Source organism: Musca autumnalis, unplaced genomic scaffold, assembly GCF_047663935.1.
Source record: "Musca autumnalis isolate F117 unplaced genomic scaffold, ASM4766393v1 scaffold_1, whole genome shotgun sequence".
NCBI lineage: Eukaryota > Metazoa > Arthropoda > Insecta > Diptera > Muscidae > Musca > Musca autumnalis.
The window spans coordinates 33,343,839-33,362,357 of record NW_027411644.1 but is presented as its reverse complement, the minus strand read 5'-3'; the positions used below and the strand labels follow the sequence as shown (position 1 = coordinate 33,362,357).

The window sequence follows — 18,519 nt, the reverse complement described above, 5'->3', positions numbered from 1 at the left end:
CATATTGGAATAAATTACAAATAAAACAGACGACATACTACGACGACGTTGGAACGATAATGTATATACTAAATTCATCAATCACAACAACAACAAAAGCAGCAACAAAACAACAACATGAACAATATCAGTATGATCATCAACAAAAACAACAATGACGACAAAATAACAAAACGACATACAATAGTCGGACGATATAAAACGGACGCATGGATGTGAGGGAAATGGATGTATGAAAACATGGACAGACAGACGGACGGACGGACGGAGGACAGACAGACGTTACAGAACATATAACGACAGAAAACAGTTGATTTTTCTCAAAAAAAGTAGACAGCAACAACAATGAAAAAGTAAAATAAACGTTATATTCGAACTTTTGTGTCATCTCTCCTCGAATGCAAAGCGAGTGGAAAAACGTTTTGGAATATTTCAATGTTCAACGTCGTGGCGAAAAGTTCGTACGGGTCAAGTTTCGTCAAAAAGAATAGAAACGACGGTCATCATCATCAGCACATAAGAAATGCAAAGAAAAAACAATAATTAAAACTAAAAACGCTTAAAATAAACATTTGAAATAAATTAATAAAATAGAAAAGAATAAAAAATGAAAGAAAAATACTAAATAAAAAAATGCAACAACAAACATAATTAAGTACATAAAACATTTTGAAATGAGACAAAAGAATCCTTGCGCCGTAAAATATTACTTGTGTGTAAAAGCAATAATAACTTTTAATTGATAGCCTTCGGAAAAACTCAACGAAATTAAGTGTTAAATATTCTCCATGGATTGATTCAAAGAGCTTTGTAATAAATAACCGAACGGCAAAAAGGACCACAGCACAGCTTGAACATTAAAAAAGGTGTTTAGATGTTGATCCTGATTCCGTTTTTGTTTAATTTTAAGATACTTTTCTCCAAGGATAATATACAAACATCCACAAACGCAGACTTATTATCAACTTTTGGAGGAAATGGATATCCTTAAAAAATGCTGCGGATAATTATGGAATTACAGTAAGGATAGAAATGGTGAAATAAAACCAATAAAGATGTAATATACTTTCCCATGTATCGTCTCAAGGATATGTGAAAAAATATTCGATTTTATTTATAAACTCCTTTGGTTGCATTATATTCTAAGGAATAAATTCAGCGTCAGCATTTAGGGAAAATATTCATTCTAGGGATATTTTATCTCTTCAAGGTTCCACTTGAGAGCATTGGGCTTCTACAAGAAAATGGTATGTTTTATTGTTGAATTAATTCGTGATATGTAATTTATTTTTATTTTTGGGGGCCACCGTGGTGCAATGGTTAGCACGTCCGCCTTGCACTCAGAAGGTCTGCGGTTCGAATCCCAGGCCAAGTAACATCAAATTTTCAACGGTGGCAAAATTCCCCCTCAGTAATGCTGGCGACATTTCCTGAGTATTTAGGCCATGAAAAACTTCTCTACAAGTGGTGTCGTAAGACACGCCGTTCGGACTCGGCAATAAAAATTAGGTCCCATATCATTGAGCCAATATGAATCGGCGTGCACTCATTGATATGAGAGAAGTCTCCCTTGTCCCTTCAGGGATGTTATGGGAACATATGTATGTATGTAATTTATTTTGAATCGTACTGCGCCATAGGTTTTTTTGGGCATTGAGATTCTTGAGGGTCACGGTTTATCTCAGCATTTAGGGTTTTTTAATAGATTCGTTTCTCATGCTGGAATGTGGATCTATGCTTGAAATAGTGTTTGGTCAAAATATGGCACAAATCATTCGGACACATTTGTTGATGAAGGATTGAAGTTTCTATACTGAACATTTTGATATGAGACACGTTTTACTTCCATAAAAAAGTTATGACTTAATGCATTAATTGAAATTTTTAATTTGGTATTTTGGGGTATTTGTGTTCCTCTCCAGATCCGCACGAGAAATGCTGTTGAACGGTTTTCTTATAGTGCATCGCAATAGATTCTTCTCTCATCTCATTTCGTCGGTGTCATGCTTAAGTGTTCCATACGCCATTTTTGACATTTTGAGTTACAGGTACCTTTCAAGGGGTTCAACCCTACTTTTTCTGAATTTCTAGTCGGTTTTCCTCTATCTCTTATAGTTTTCGAGATATACAAATGTTCAAATTCAATATGTTCCATATCCACTTTGGACGCAAAAAAATCTGCTTTTTTGTTCCATATCCATAAAGTCTGGGGTATGGAACAAAACAACTTTTAACTTTTTTGTTCCATATCCATACCGTTTGGCTTATGGAACAAAAAAATACATAAACTAATTGTTCCTCACAAAAAATGATGGCGTTTGGAACAAAAAATTGCCCAATTTTGTCAAGTTACGAACAATATGTCGTTGGAACAAATTGTTTACAGGACTAGGTTTAAAAACTGAAGAAGAATAGTTTTTAAATCAAAATATTTTAAAATGCTACAGTGTTTTTGTATTGTAATATGAAACTAAAATTTATTGTTTCTTAAATTTAACGCCTCCCCCCTAAATAAAATACATGTAAGATAATTAAAATGTAAGAAAATGAATTAAAATAGAATTCTGTTGCCACTACAAATAGTTCAAAGAACGATTATTGATTTTTTTCGAAATGAATAAACGATGAAATAAGACAATAAAAATTATATTTTTCGAAAGTGGAGTAGTCCACTCCTTAAATAAATGTAAAGGAAACATAAACAATGGTCCCTAAAACATTTATTTTCTACTGCAACTGTTTTATTGAAGCCCCCGAATTTTCAGCTCTACAGCAGCACTTCACATAATGGAGGTGGAGCACAACTGATCAAAAGATTGTTTGCTAAAATATGACTTAAACTGTTCCATGTGACACAAATTACCAAAAAAAAAATGAAAAAAGATCCTATGGAACAAATCAACAACCTTTTGCATTTATAAAAATTGGCTATAGCTTCTAGACTATAACAGATACCTGAGTAAAATAAACGCCTAATATATTCTTTGAGTTTAATTGAGTAGAACTGAGCTCTTAAAGTAATGGATTTTTGCACCACATCTAGCCTGTATGGACTCAAACATTAGCTTGCGTTTTTCTCGAATCATGCAAATGGCGTAAGCATGACACCGACGATTTGATGAAAGTTCTGGTCTGCATTTTTTTGATATGAGACATGTTTGGTATTTTGGTATATTTGTGTTGCTCTCCAGCGGCCACCGAAGTGTCTGTTTTTTTATTATAGCCTGGATATATATTGCTCTGCCTGTGGTCTTTTGATTACGAGATGCATCTATACAGCACGCAGGGAAAAAAATATTTTTCGCTTTTGTTGGAACAACAATATATATTTTTGTTCCAACAGTTCATTTGTTTTGTTCAAGCATTGCAATTTCAAATCCAAAAATACCATCGTTTGCTCCAAACATACAAAACAAAAACAACTTGCGAAATTCCTCAATATTGTAAAAATCATTTACAATACCTATGGTAGGAACTATTATCATCTAGAATTTTCACAAAAACTATTGTCAGCCCAGAAAACCTGTTACTTAAATTTTTTATTTGATTGTATATTATTCTCTTATACACTTTCTACGTAACTTTGGTATAAATGTAACGTATATTATTATGATCATTGACCAAAACTACACAGGGCCAGGTTTTGCCAGGTCTAACAAACCCCTCAGCTGATTTTATTTGTTTGAAATGTTTTCCTATTAGGACGAAGATCATTTTTATACCCTCAGCATTTATGCTAACGAGGGTATATACACTTTCATACGGTCAAAATGTGCCTCATCGAAATAATGGTTTTAGACCCCAAGTATGTTTGGACGAAATGTGTTTCAGACAATTTGGAGTCGATTTAGCAATGTCCGTCCGTCTGTCTGGCTGGTGCGCACGATAACTCTCGAACGGATCAAATGATTCGGTGCAAAATTTGGATTTCTTAATATTTTGTCCAAACTTAGTTTTTTTTGTTGTAACTTGTATTCATTGCCCCCATACGACGGTACAAGTTTCATCAGGGGCAAGTCCATACTTCCTGAGAAAATAGCCTGAAAGAAGCAAAAAGCCCCTATGACACCGTGTGTAGTGGATAGAGCGCAAGATAACTCTCGAACGGATCTGCTGATTCGGTCCATAATTTGGCTTTCGTAATATTTTGTCAAAAAATAGTTTAAATTCGAAGATAAGCCACATCGGTCCACTCCTTCAGGTACCTCCCCCACAAAAGTTCAAAAATGTTCGGAAAAATTGTGCGCACGATAACTCTTGAAGGGAGTGACCGATGTAATCCATACTTTGCACATCCTAATATATCTACCAGATATAGATCAGGTTCGAATATGGACTATATTTGTTTACTCCTTCTGGTACCTCTCACACAAAATTTCGGATAAGTTCACTTCAAGACCTGCTCTCGAATCACTTTGATTTTTGTTGAAGCGATTTGTATTCGCTACCTCCATTACGACGGTAAAAGCTTTTTCAGGGGCAATTCCATATTTCTTGGGAAAACAGCCCGAAAGGTGTAAAAAACTCCTTTGTCTCCATATGTGGCGGTCGGAGAGCACGATTACTCTCGAACTGTTCAACAGAGTTGGTCCAACATTTGGCCGTCGTCATATTATATCCAATCTTAGTTTCATGGGCAATACCGGTCCACAACTTTCGGTACTTCTCCCCAATATTTAAAAAATGTCACTAAAATGCTAGGGCGATATCACTTGAATGGGGCAACCAATTTGGTCCAAACTTTGTATCTCCTAATTTTTTTATCAAAATATAGTTGTACAATTGAGAGCGAGTTGGCCTGGAATCGACTGTATGCGGTTGAATGATTAAAGCGGTGGCAACTCCCTCAATTGTAAGCGTTTTGATTGTTGAAATGAAAAGGCAGGTTTATCTTCAATTTTAAAGGTGAATGCAGCAAGGTTTTATTCTATTGTTAATACTTCAGCTTCTATGCGACAAGTCATGAACAATTGGGCTAATAGCTGCGAGTAAAAAGGAAGTGGACTGTAATTAAGTGGTCTTTATTAGCTCCAAATGTGCAGCGGTGTATCCCAACGAGACATAAAAAGATAAAAAATGAAACAAAGGGGATTTCGGTAGTCGTCTGCCGTATTTTATTCTTTTATGCGGTTGCTTACCGTTGAGATGACAATGAAGAAGTAAAGATCTCTAAACATCATAACAAATTTCAGATTCATTTTTACATTGAAACGATTGGAATTCAAGGAACCCTTTATCCAATGAGTGAAAGCTTTCGCTGTAGTGAATAAAGGGTTGCCGTATGGCGGCTATTTACATTAATTACCAGAAATTCAGTTATTTTTTAAATGTAATATTGAAAATAGGTTAAATTCATTTTAATTCAATTTAGGTTACATTAAGTTGTTGAGCTGGCTTCAACAATAGTTAAACTTCTAAAATGGCCCATATCGGTCCTCCCTAGGGGTACCTGCACTACAAAAGTTCAACATTTGTGTCTTAGTGCAGTTAATTCCTAATCCACATGTTTGTCAACAAGTTCAAATGTCCAAAAAGGGCCACAAAATTCTGAAGATGCCTTAAATACGCTCGATCTGTCCGGAGGTGAAAGTTTCGCTTCACATTGGCTGAGGGTATATATCTGTCGGCAAAGCCGACTGACACTTTTTTACTTGTTTAAAATATTTTATATCTCCAATACTACTGAACCGATTTCCATAAAATTTGCAGCAAAAGCTCTATGATTGCCGTTGTTAAGTATATTTTATGAATTTCGAAGGAGGTGGGGTATCTTCCCCATGCCTTTATTTTAAACGCTATATCTATAAGCCAACCTTATGATTATATCAGTTTCAGCATAAATTTTGGGAGGCAATGGGATTGTGTGTACCCTAGATACATATTTGGAGCAAAAATATCGAAACACGCCCACTTTTTTAAATATGTTGTATCTTGAAAACTGATGACCACGCCCACTCTTTTCAATACATTATTTTTCCAACAGTACTGAACCTAATTTCATGCAATTTTCAGAAAATGCTCAGGAATGTTCCGTGGTTCAAAATGCTATATACATATGTATTTGTAGACAAATTTCGGCAGCCTATTGTTTTATAATCGCTATATTTGCTAAACTTATGAGTGCATCGGCTTGCAAATTAATGCTTCTCGTGAATCACTCTAAGATTTTCCTCACCCCAAATGCGACAATTCTGCCTATTGACGAAGCCATCAAGATGGAAATAAATGGGCCTCGCACTGAAGATGATTTTATCGGCAAAATCAGCATTTTCATGTTGTCTCTCCAATACCAATGAGAATGCGTGGTTCATTCGTGTAGCGCTCCATTTTTACTAACCTCGTACCTTCTACTAGCAAACAATAACAATTGTTCAAATGTCAAACAATGACACTTCGAATGTCGCCAAATTTAAAAATTGCGTTCTAGTTGGGACGCCCTCTAATTTCTAAGAGTTATGATCATCCATCGCGCAGTCATAAGATCCAAAAATTAGGAAAGTCTACCGAAGTCTCACGCATCCAACCATTATGCTACGTTTCACGGATGGTTAGGCCGATCTTCAGGCATATTAAGATGATGTTTTTGTGGCAGACGAAGGCAAAACTTGGTAACTAATATATATACGCAATTCATTAGATAAACGATAAACGGCGAAATTATGAAACTCCAAACTTTTCCTATAGTCCTGCTTGGTGATCCCATTTTTCAATGTTCACAAATGCTATGGTAAGTTTTATTCCTACGTCATTAGAACTTGCTCTTCTATATCAGAAGATTTTGATCATCAATTATTGTCTACTAATGGACCCAGGTTCGAATCCCAGCCTTTTTTACTTTTTTATTTTTAAACTTTTATAATTAGATCGCTTTAGGATAAAGACAGGGGGCATGGACGATAATAAATCCTAAACAGCATCAATGGGCGAAAAATCCGACAAAGTCCGTAAGAGAAAGGAAAGGTTACAGGCAAAATCTGTTGATAAAATTAAAATTCTCCTCGCTTTGACAATGGATCGAAGAAGTGAGGTAGAAAAATACCTATTTTTGAATTGCCAAGCATAAAGTCCATAAAAAGTGTTTTTCTCTTAATTTTTACCGATTTTAGTCGGTAATTCTAACAATGAGTTACAGGATTCCACTACTGACTCCGATTCTACAACCCTAATATTGGTTTAATGGGGTTATTTGTAGAAAAGTCTTGGAGAAATTTCCATCGTGATAACAAATTATGTTTATTAATAATATTTAGTGAATAAAAAAAAAACACACACACAAATCATAAAATTCAATTAACCGTCAACATTTGTTGACATGTTATGTTAATTTACAATTACTAAAAAAACTTGCATGGCGTTTATAGCCCAAAGTTATAAATTAATTGATAGCTTTCGGCAAATAAATTCCCCACGCATGTTTTTAATGTTTATGATCTATTAATAGATGACACAAACGAATTGTTTATTTATGCCAAGACATATCCGATTCAAAAAAAGAAAGAAAAAAACGCGTGTGTTCAAATAAAATCTTTTAAAGTTGTCAATCACGAAATACAATAGCCAATTCGTTTTATGCAACAATCATCTATACCATCTTCCCATCTATTCTAAAAGGATTATCATCTACTTGTATTTTTAATAAAGGGATTTTGAATTTTTTTGAAAGTCTCTCTTATATTTATTGGTCTGTTCCAGTACTGCAAGAATCTACTAATTTTTACTATTTTATTCGATAACATAAAGGCAAAAATATTATCGTAGTAAAAAATAGTAGCTTCTTGCAGGTTCTGGAACAGAGCATATGTATGTAGAATAAAACATAACAAAAAATAGGAAAAAATCCCCAACAAATTCCTAACAAAAATATAATAATTATAAATTTGTGTAATCTTCAAATTGAAATTGAATACCCTGATTTGAAATCCCCGCTAGGTATTCAAAAGCTTTGTGTGAAGGAATTCAATCTGATTGATTAATTATTGTCACGAGTTTCACTCAATTGATCTCCCCATTTTTATATTCATATGTCAGAACAACAACAGCAAACAAAACGTCATAATACCAAACAATTTCAATTAACAATAATGGAAATTTCAAGAAATTTGCAACTTCACTTCCATTTATTTAGTAATGGAGAAATCTTTAAAAAAAATATTGATCTTCATAATCAATGATAATAAGAGAGTCTATTGGAGACAAGGAGAACAAACAAATAATTGGGGGAGTTTGAAAAAAAAACAAGATTTCATATTTTAATTAAACAATTTGTCTTTTGCCATATGTCGTCTTCCAAATTCTTCATATAAAATATTAACCCAGTAAACATAACAAAAGAATTATTAATAATAAATGTGTTGTTGTTGTCGTTGTTGTAGATGACATTATTCCCTGCGTCTTCTTCTCTCTACACTTTGAAAAGAAAAATCTGTTTTATTGTTGTGTAGTTTTCGCTCTATGGCAGCAGGTTTTCAAATTGAAGATATCATCATCATCAGCGGTGGCGATGTGTCTTTTTTTTGCTCAGGTTCAAGGGCAGATAATGTGTAGAAATAGTAAAAGAAGAAGAAGAATGAAAGAAACTGCAGAAAAAACTAAGCTGCTGATGAGCTAGATTTTATAGTGGCAGTTCTATCGTTTCATCGAGCCTGGAAGGAAATTTAAAATGTGTGTTTTTTGAGTGTGTGAGTAGAAGTACACAGGGTGTGTTTATTGAAACTCTACACCAGAGGAGGATATAGTTTGTTGTTATTAAAAGGATAGAGAGTAAACTTTTCTATTTTATTGAAAAAGAAAGCAAGCTAAAAAGAGTGCTGCAAATGAAGGTGATCTATATCCAGAGTCACATGGCAATGAGCACAAGGTACGCTCGCATTTCCTGTGTGTGTTCAGTCATGTAATAGGTAGAGTTGGGAAATCTCGTTAAATTGAACGATCCGGATCACTATCTCGTTCAACGGACACTGGTAATTTCTTTGACAAAACTGCGTATACTTAATATCGCACGTTGGTTTTTATGATGTTACTCATTCGTCTGTGTCGTAAAGCTACAGAAGAAAAGAACGCGGCATATAGAGCAACACTGCATTCAGTAGCAACACGAAGAACGAAAAAAAATATCGGGAGAAGAGGAGAGAGGAGAAGCGTATTTTCAGAAGAAAAAAGAAAGAGCAAGAAAAACGTGAGCGTGAGAAACTCGAGATGTTCAGGAGTCAGAATGAAGTCCGAAAATTTTACCAGAGTGTAAAACACCAGACTGAAGGATATGGTGCAGGCACATTCTCCTGCAAAGATGACCAAGGGAATCTGGTAACTGATACAGATAGCGTACTGAGGATCTGGAAAGAGCACTTTATGGAGCTTTTGGTATCGAATATGGATGGCGATGAAGATACCCAGGAACCAATCGTAAATGACAATGTTCAATGTCTACCACCTAGCCAAAGCGAGGTTACGACAGCCATTCATCGGCTGAAAAACAATAAGGCAGCAGGAGCTGATGGACTTCCCGCCGAATTGTTCAAGACCGGTGGCGAAATGCTGGTAAGGAGTATGCATCAGCTAATTTGCGAAATTTGGCAGGAAGAAAGCATACCCAACGATTGGAACCTCAGCCTACTATGCCCCGTACATAAGAAAGGAGACAAAACGGTTTGTGCAAATTACCGAGGTATAAGTCTCCTTCCCATCGCATATAAAGTGTTGTCAAGCATACTGTGTGAACGGTTAAAACCCATGGTCAATGAAATAATCGGGTCATACCAATGCGGTTTTAGACCTGGTAAGTCGACAATTGACCAAATCTTCACACTGCGCCAAATATTGGAGAAGACCCACGAAAGACAGATCGACACATACCACCTATTCGTCGACTATAAGGCCGCGTTCGACAGCCCAATTAGAGCAAAGGTGTTTCAAGCCATGTCTGAGTTTGGCATCCCTGCAAAACTAATTCGACTATGCAGGATGACATTGGCTGACGCAAGATCAGCGGCTAAAATAGGAAAGAAACTCTCCGAGCCTTTCAACACAAAACGAGGTTTTAGACAAGGTGACAGTCTATCGTGTGACCTATTTAATATCCTACTGGAAAAGGTCATACGAGATGCGAATATATATACGGCCAGAGACAAAAACAGCACGATATACAATAAAGATGTAATGTTGCTTGCATACGCAGATGACATAGACATAATAGGTAGATCAGCGCGAGCCGTAACAGCCACCTTTGCAAAAATTGAAAAAGAGTCTGCCAAAGTGGGTCTGGCAGTCAACGGCGATAAGACGAAGTTTATGCTATCAACACGCAAGTCATCCAGTAGACTCGGACCAACTGTGGTGTTGATAATTATAAATTTGAGATAGTAAATGACTTTATGTACCTCGGCACCGCCATAAATAAAACCAACAATATAAGCCTTGAAATAAAGAGAAGAATAATCTTGGCCAACAGATGCTACTTTGGTCTAAACAACCAGTTTAAAAACCACCTCTCGTCAAACAAAACTTACACTTTACCGGACACTGATACTACCCGTTCTTTTGTATGGATCTGAAGCATGGGTACTTGCGAAAGCAGATGAGGCAGAACTTGGTGTGTTTGAGAGAAAAATTCTTCGAAAGATTTATGGACCAATATGCGTTGAAGGTGAATACCGACGTCGAATGAACCACGAGCTATACCAGCCGACCGACATCGATATAGTAAAACGTATCGAACTACAACGATTGCGTTGGTTTGGCCATGACAGCAGGATGGATAAAGATGCCCCCGCCAAAAAGGCATTTGAATACGAGCCACTCGACGGTATACGCCCCAAGGGAAGGCCAAAACTCCGATGGAAAGACCAAATTGAAGAAGATATCACAAAACATGGCGTCCAAAATTGGAGAAGTAAGGCAAAAGATCGGTGCGTTTGGAAATCTATTCTTAGTTCGGCTTATGGAACAAGACGTTCTGTTTAGTATAAAAGCCATCTAAGTAAGTAAGTAAGTACTCATTCGTCTTTGAACGAGGACAGTGATCCGGATCGTTCAATTAAACGAAATTGCCCAACTCTCGTAAAAGGTGGTAAGACGCCCAAGGGACTAAAAAGTCCAAAATACAGGGTGTCCCAACTAGAACGCAATTTTTATACCCTCAGCCTTTAGGCTAAAGAGGGTATTTACACTTTGATACGACCAAAAATGTGCCTCATCGAAATAATGGTTTTAGACCCCAAGTGTGTTTGTACGATATTCGTTTCAGACAATTTTGAGTAGATCTAGCAATGTCCGTCCGTCCGTCTGTCTGTCTGTCTGGCTGGCTGGTGCGCACGATAACTCTCGAACGGATCAATCGATTCGGTTCAAATTTTGGGTATCGAAATATTTTGTCCAGATTCGATTTAAGTTCGAAGATGGGACATATAGGTCCACTCCTTCAGGTACCTTCACCACAAATGTTCGAAAATTGTCGCAAAACTTGTGCGCACGATAACTCTTGTAGGAAATAACCGATTTGGGCCATACTTTGATCATCGTATAATTTCTACCAAACTTAGATGAGGTTCCAATATGGACTCAATCGGTCCACACCTTCGGGTACCTCCCACACAAAATTTCGGAAAAGTTCAGTTTAGGACCTGGCCTCGAATCGCTTTGATTGTTGTTTACGCAAGTTGTATTCGCTGTCCTCTATACGACGCTGTAAGTTTCATTAGGGGCAAGTCCATACTTCCTGAGAAAATGGGCTTGAAAGTTACAAAAAACCTATGACACCGTGTTAGTGCTTGGAGCGCAAGATAACTCTAGAACGGATCTGCCGTTTCGTTCCAAAATTTGGCTTTCGTAATATTTTGTCCAAACTTTGTTCAAGTTCAAAGATGGATTATATCGGTCCACTCCTTCCGGTACCTCCCCCACAAAAGTTCGAAAACGTTCGGAAAATTTGTGCGTACGATAACTCTTGAAGGGAGTAACCGATTTGGTCCATACTTTGCACATTATGAAATTTCTACCAGACTTAGATGAGGTTCCAATATGGACTCAATCGGTAAACTCCTTCGGGTACCTCCCACACAAAATTTCGGAAAAGTTCAGTTTAGGACCTGCTCTCGAATCGCCTTGGTTTTTGTTGTAACATCTTGTATTCACTGTCCCCTATACGACGGTACAAGTTTCATCAGGGGCAAGTCCATACTTCCTGAGAAAATAGCTTGAAAGTTGCAAAAGGCCCCTATGACACCGTATGTAGAGGTTGGAGGGCAACATAACTCTAGAACGGATCTGCCGATTCGTTCCAAAATTTGGCTTTCGTAATATTTTGTCCAAACTTAGTTCAAGTTCAAAGATGGATTATATCGGTCCACACCTTCCGGTACCTCCCCCACAAAGTTCAAAAATGTTCGGAAAAATTGTGCGCACGATAACTCTTGAAGGGAGTGACCGATGTAATCCATACTTTGCATATCCTAATATATCTACCAGATATAGATCAGGTTCGAATGTGGACTATATTTGTCTACTCCTTCTGGTACCTCCAACACAAAATAATCGGATAAGTTCACTTTAAGACCTGCTCTCGAATCACTTTGATTTTGTTGAAGCGATTTGCATTCGCTACCGCCTAATAAAATGCCACTAAAATGCTAGGACGATATCACTTGAATTGGTCAACCAATTTGGTCCAAACTTTGGTTCTCCTAATATTTTGTCAAAATTTAGTTTAACTTCTAAAATGGCCCATGCCGGTCCTCCCTAAGGGTACCTCCCCCACAAAAGTTCAACATTTGTGTCTAAGTGCAGTTAATTCCTAATCCACATTTTTGTCGGCAAGTTCAAATGTTCATAAAGGGCCCCAAAATTCTGAAGAGACCCTAAATACATTCGATCTGCCCGTAGATGAAAGTTTCACTTCACATTGGCTGAGGGTATCTCTCTGTCGGCAAAGCCGACTGACACTTTTTTACTTGTTAGGTTTACATCACATTATCTTACTGAAATATAAATTTGGTATTAACACTCTTACTACCTTTGGCAGTAAGAAACCACCCCCCTCATCTTAACTATTTCATCATTGTAAATACTTTTGTTTGAGGCAAATTTCAATTCAATAACAATAAGCAAATTATCCACCAGAAACACCCGTCACCAAAAGGGTCTGGTGGGGAGGAAGATCTCTTGATTTACTGTGTCGTTGTTGTTGTCATTGTTCTGCCACTGTTCTGTTGATGATGATTTATTTGACGATCTTCACACTTGAAATTTTTCATTCAAACTCAGAATCAGTGCAAATTATTCTTTTTTATTGTATTTTTCACATTTTCTCTCAACTTAAGCTTTTGTTAATTTGTTTTATATGTGTGGCGTTACTTTGGATCATCAGCAGTGGCCAGAGACGTTGGTTATTATGGGATTACGGTTGACTACCAAACTTAAGCCGAATTTAAAAATCTCTCCGATATTTACTTTCATATACATATATTATTTTTCCACAAACATCCCAGAAGGTACAAGGGAGTCTTCTCTCATATCAATGAGTACACCCCGATTCATATTAGCTCAATGATATGGGACCTACTGTTTATCGCCGAGTCCAAACGGTCTTAAGACACCAATTTGTAGAGAAGTTTTACAAGACTAAAATACTCAGAAAATGTCGACAACATTACTGAGGGATATTTGCCACCGTTGAAAAGTGTTTGATGTTGACTGACCTACAAATTTCTGGATTTTAGACTCAAAGAAGACTAAATACCAAATTTCCGATATTTCCGGAAAACTTTCAAAATACCGAAAATCAAGAGGTACACTTCTATGGGGTATATAGGAACCCGTGGAACTATACTGTTAATTATCTTCGGGAACATTTAATAACCATATGTAAGACTATAGTTGAAAACACATCCAACGTTTGGGTAAAGTTTTGTGTCATTTTGGTCGTTTTTACACTGTTGGGCATGATGCCGAAAAAATCAAATTCATTTGAAATATATGCCGGCAAACAGATCAACGCTGGACTTTGGTGCCGGCGTCTCCCTGTTGTCGTTGTTGTTTTTTCTTAAAGCCCAACACAAAACTATACCCAAACGTTGGATGTGTTTTCAGCTTAAATAACAAATTTCAGTATTTCATTGGGATATTGACGTTGCAACCTTTAGAATTACGAGAATCGGGAGGTTCCTTTCTGTGGGGGCTATATCGAAAAGTGGACCTATAGCGACGAATTTCATTCAGAAAGGGTTTTACCTCCAACAAAGACTAAATACCAAATTTCAGCCATTTCGGTGTATTGCTGTGGCCACAACCTTCAAAATACCGAAAATCGGGAGGTACTGTTCTATGGGGGCAAAATGAAGGTGTGGACCTATACCGACAAATTTCTGGGAGAAAATTTTATACCCCCAACGAAGGCTACGTACCAAATTTCGGAGTGATAATGAGGCTAAAACCTTCAAAATACCGAAAATCAGGAGGTACCGTTCTATGGGGGCTATATCAAAACGTGGACCGATATAGCCCATTTGCAATACCAAACATCCTAGGAGTAATAGAAACGTCTATACCAAATTATAAAGCTCTATCTAAAAATTGCGAGCTGTATCTTGATTTCAACAGACGGACATGGTTATATCGGCTTAGAATTTTACCCTGATCAAGAATATATATATATATATATATATATATACCTTATAGGGTCTCCGATGAATATTTCGATGTGTTACAAAAGGAATGACAAATTTAACCAGTAAAGAAAGGTTCAAAGTCGGACGGCGCCGACTACATAATACCCTACACCACTGTGAATATGCAAAATATATATGGGAGCTAAACCCAAATCAGAACAGATTTCGATATAATTTTTCACATTTATTTATAGACCAAATTCCGTCACATAGTCCAAATTTCATCAAAATTGGACATACATAGCGTGTTTCGTGCATCAAATACCTCAAATCGGTCGAAAATATATATGAGAGCTATATCCAAATCTGAACCGATTTCGATATAATTTGGCACACTTATTTCTAGACTAAATTCCGTCACACATTCTAAATTTCATTGAAATCGTACATATATAGCGTGTTTCGTGCACCAAATACCTTAAATCTGGCGAAGATATATATGGGGCTATATCCAAATCTGAACCGATTTCTATATAATTTGGCACACTTATTTCTAGACTAAATTCCGTCGCTCATTCCAAATTTCATTGAAATCGGACATACATAGCGTGTTTCGTACATCAAATACCTAAAATCGGCCGAGAATATATATGGGAGCTATATCCAAATCTGAACCGATTTCTATATAATTTGGCACACTTATTTCTAGCCTAAATTCCGTCGCACATTCCAAATTTCATTGAAATCGGACATATATAGCGTGTTTCGTACATCAAATACCTAAAATCGGCCGAGAATATATATGGGAGCTATATATCCAAATCTGAACCGATTTCTATATAATTTGGCACACTTATTTCTAGCCTAAATTCCGTCGCACATTCCAAATTTCATTGAAATCGGACATATATAGCGTGTGTAGTGCACCAAATGCCTTAAATCGGGCGAAGATATATATGAGGGCTATATCCAAATCTGAACCGATTTTTACCAAAATAAATAGTGTTCGTTCTTAGGCCAAAAAAACCATCTTCCCCAATTTTCATGAGAATCGGACAATAATTGCGACCTGTTCAAAACTACATGACAGACGGACATGCGTAAATCGACTCAGAAAGTGATTCTATGTACAAGTATATCCCTAAAAGGTACTATGAGTATATCTCGTTTCCATTTGCATGTTACAAACTAATGCACAAAGACATTATACCCCTTACCACAAGGGAGCTGACACTGGAAGTTAACAGGCTGGTCGGCGAGCATAAGCGGAACAAATGGTTAAATCATTTGAAGAGCTGCAACATTGGAGCCGGTATAGGTGAATTGTGGGCAACGGTTAAGTCACGCTCGAACCCTGGAAGAAGGGAAGATAAGACCTCAGTCACGTTTGGCGACGTTACGTTGACTGACCCGAAGAGGTGCGCAAGTAATTTCAATCGACAGTTTGTCGAGCATCCCGAGAGTGACAGGGCGAAGAGAAGAGTATTACGTCGCATCAGATCTCTTCCTGTCGAGGATGAACCACCACAATTTACAATGGATGATGTTGCCAATGCCATCAGGAACGCTAAATCATCCAAAGCGTTGGGCCCTGATGGAATCTCCATGGTAATGTTGAAGCAACTGGATGAGCCGGGAGTCGAGTATCTCACCAAAGTATTCAACTTGTCGCTTGCCACCCTCGTTGTTCCCGAAGTCTGGAAAATGGGCAGGGTGGTCCCACTACGGAAGCCAGGCAAGGATGCCAGCAAAAGTGAATCGTACAGACCGATTTCGCTTTTGTCGCCCGTAGCAAAGACACTTGAGGCCTTGATCCTCCCCAGTATCAGAAATAGCTATCAAGTTGCCGATCATCAACATGGATTCCGTAAGCAGCACAGCACGACAACAGCGCTGCACGCCATTACCACATATATCTGTAAAGGACTCAACCAGAGACGGCCGTGCGATAGAACAGTGATGGTGGCTCTTGACTTATCAAAAGCCTTTGATACAGTCAGGCACTCCACGCTGTTTGAGGACATTGAGCAGACAACCCTCCGGCCAAGCTTGAAACGTTGGATAGTCAACTATATGTGTGGACGCCAGTCGTGCGTGGAATTCAGGAATAAGAAGTCCAAACCCCGTAGAGTGAAACAGGGAGTTCCCCAAGGTGGGGTGATATCTCCGGAACTGTTTAACCTCTACCTCTCCTGTATTCCACCCCCTCCAGACGGCATTGAGATCGTGACGTATGCGGATGATTGCACGATCTTGGCGTCGGGTACCTATCTTGATGACATCTGTGAGAGACTGAACAACTATTTAACTGATCTTACCACCTTTTTCCATTCGAGGAATATGCAGATTTCCCCCACAAAATCTACAGCCACTCTGTTCACCACATGGACAGCGCAGTTTGGACGTGAGTTGAATGTCGTGGTCGACGGTAGCAGAATTCCGACCACAAACTACCCTAAAATTTTAGGGGTCACATTCGACACTACATTCACGTCGTGCGCACACGCCACAGCTGTCTGCGACAAGTTGAAAAGTAGGAACAAGGTCCTCAAGTCCCTGGCCGGCAGCACTTGGGGTGCAGATAAAGAAACCTTGTTGACCACATATAACGCGATAGGTCGGTCTGTGGTAAGCTATGCGGCTCCAGTCTGGTCCCCGAGATTGTGCGATTCGAACTGGAAAAAGATTCAAACTTGCCAGAATGCCGCCCTGAGAACAGCGACAGGGTGCCTCCTCAAATCTTCAGTGGACCATCTACATGAGGAGGCAAAAATTCTTCCTGTAAAGCAACACAATGAGATGCTTTCGTTGCAGTACCTGCTTGGATGTTATCGTGTGAGCCATCCCAATCACCATCTTGTGGGTAGGCCCGGCCCATTCAGGGAGATCAGGAAGGATATCCATGCTCTAGAGGGAGAGGTCCAACGATACAGGAGAGAACCCCTAGATCAACAAGCATATCAAGCAGGATTGAATAGCATTCACACGGACGCAGTTGCCAAGGCCTTAAGCAATTATAGTGTGAATAAAGTACTCGGAGTACATCCATCTATCGCAGCTGAGGAGCGTCAGCTGCCACGACAAACTAGAGTAGTTTTGGCTCAACTGCGCTCGGGATATTGCAGTCGCCTAAATTCTTATTGGGCGGAAATCGATCGCGCCGTGCAAGACATCTGCCCAGTATGCAGCATGGGCCCGCACGACACACAACACCTTTTTAACTGCCCCGCCAAACCTACCCATCTAACTCCAGTGGATCTGTGGCTACATCCCATCGAAGCAGCCACTTTTCTGGAACTGAAGATAGACCCAGAGCCAGATTGAACAGAGGAACGAACAAATAAACATAACAAAAACACTGTTACAACAACAACAACCCCTTACCACAAGGTGGTGTAGGGTATAAATATTTGGGTGTTTTGTTGGCAAATTTAATGTATATATTTTCTTGATATATATTGCAAATATATATTTCATTTATTCGGCGACTTATATTGAAATTTGATGGAGAATATTTTTGTCTTTGACGTCTTCTATCTGGAATAAAGTTTTGTGGGACAAAACTTAATAAACTCAGATAAAGTACAACATTAACCCTAAAACGTGATTTTACTTTTGGCAGATTCCTGGCGTTTAGGTACGACTTAAGTGGTTTGGTGTATTCGGGGACCTATAGTAAAATTTTATGACAAATAATTTTGTAGAATATTTTGATCTGATATGATCACATTTTAAAGGAGTTTTTAAACGTGACCAAAATGACACGTTTAGTGACTCGCACAAGGGTTAATTTTTTATAGAAAAATAGCCCGCATTGTTGTCCGTAATTTTGCCAAAGACACTTTATACCTAAAATGCAAAGATTCCAAGGAATCTGATGTCGAATATTTCAAAACCTGTAGAAATGGGCGGAATTTGC

At 38.0% G+C, this 18,519-nt stretch overlaps 2 protein-coding genes across 2 annotated transcripts in view; one reads left to right on the top strand and one right to left on the bottom strand.

Annotated features, from left to right (window-relative positions):
- The window catches only part of mRpS9 (mitochondrial ribosomal protein S9), a 118,194-nt gene that overhangs the window by 24,791 nt on the left and 74,884 nt on the right, over window positions 1–18,519 (bottom strand). The gene's annotated exons all lie outside the window — the stretch shown is intronic.
- The window catches only part of wtrw (ankyrin repeat domain 61 water witch), a 76,316-nt gene continuing 58,164 nt past the window's right edge, over window positions 368–18,519 (top strand). The window contains exon 1 of the mRNA XM_073971632.1: window positions 368–1,020. The gene's annotated coding sequence lies outside the window, so the exon portion shown is untranslated. The remainder of the gene's footprint in view (window positions 1,021–18,519) is intronic.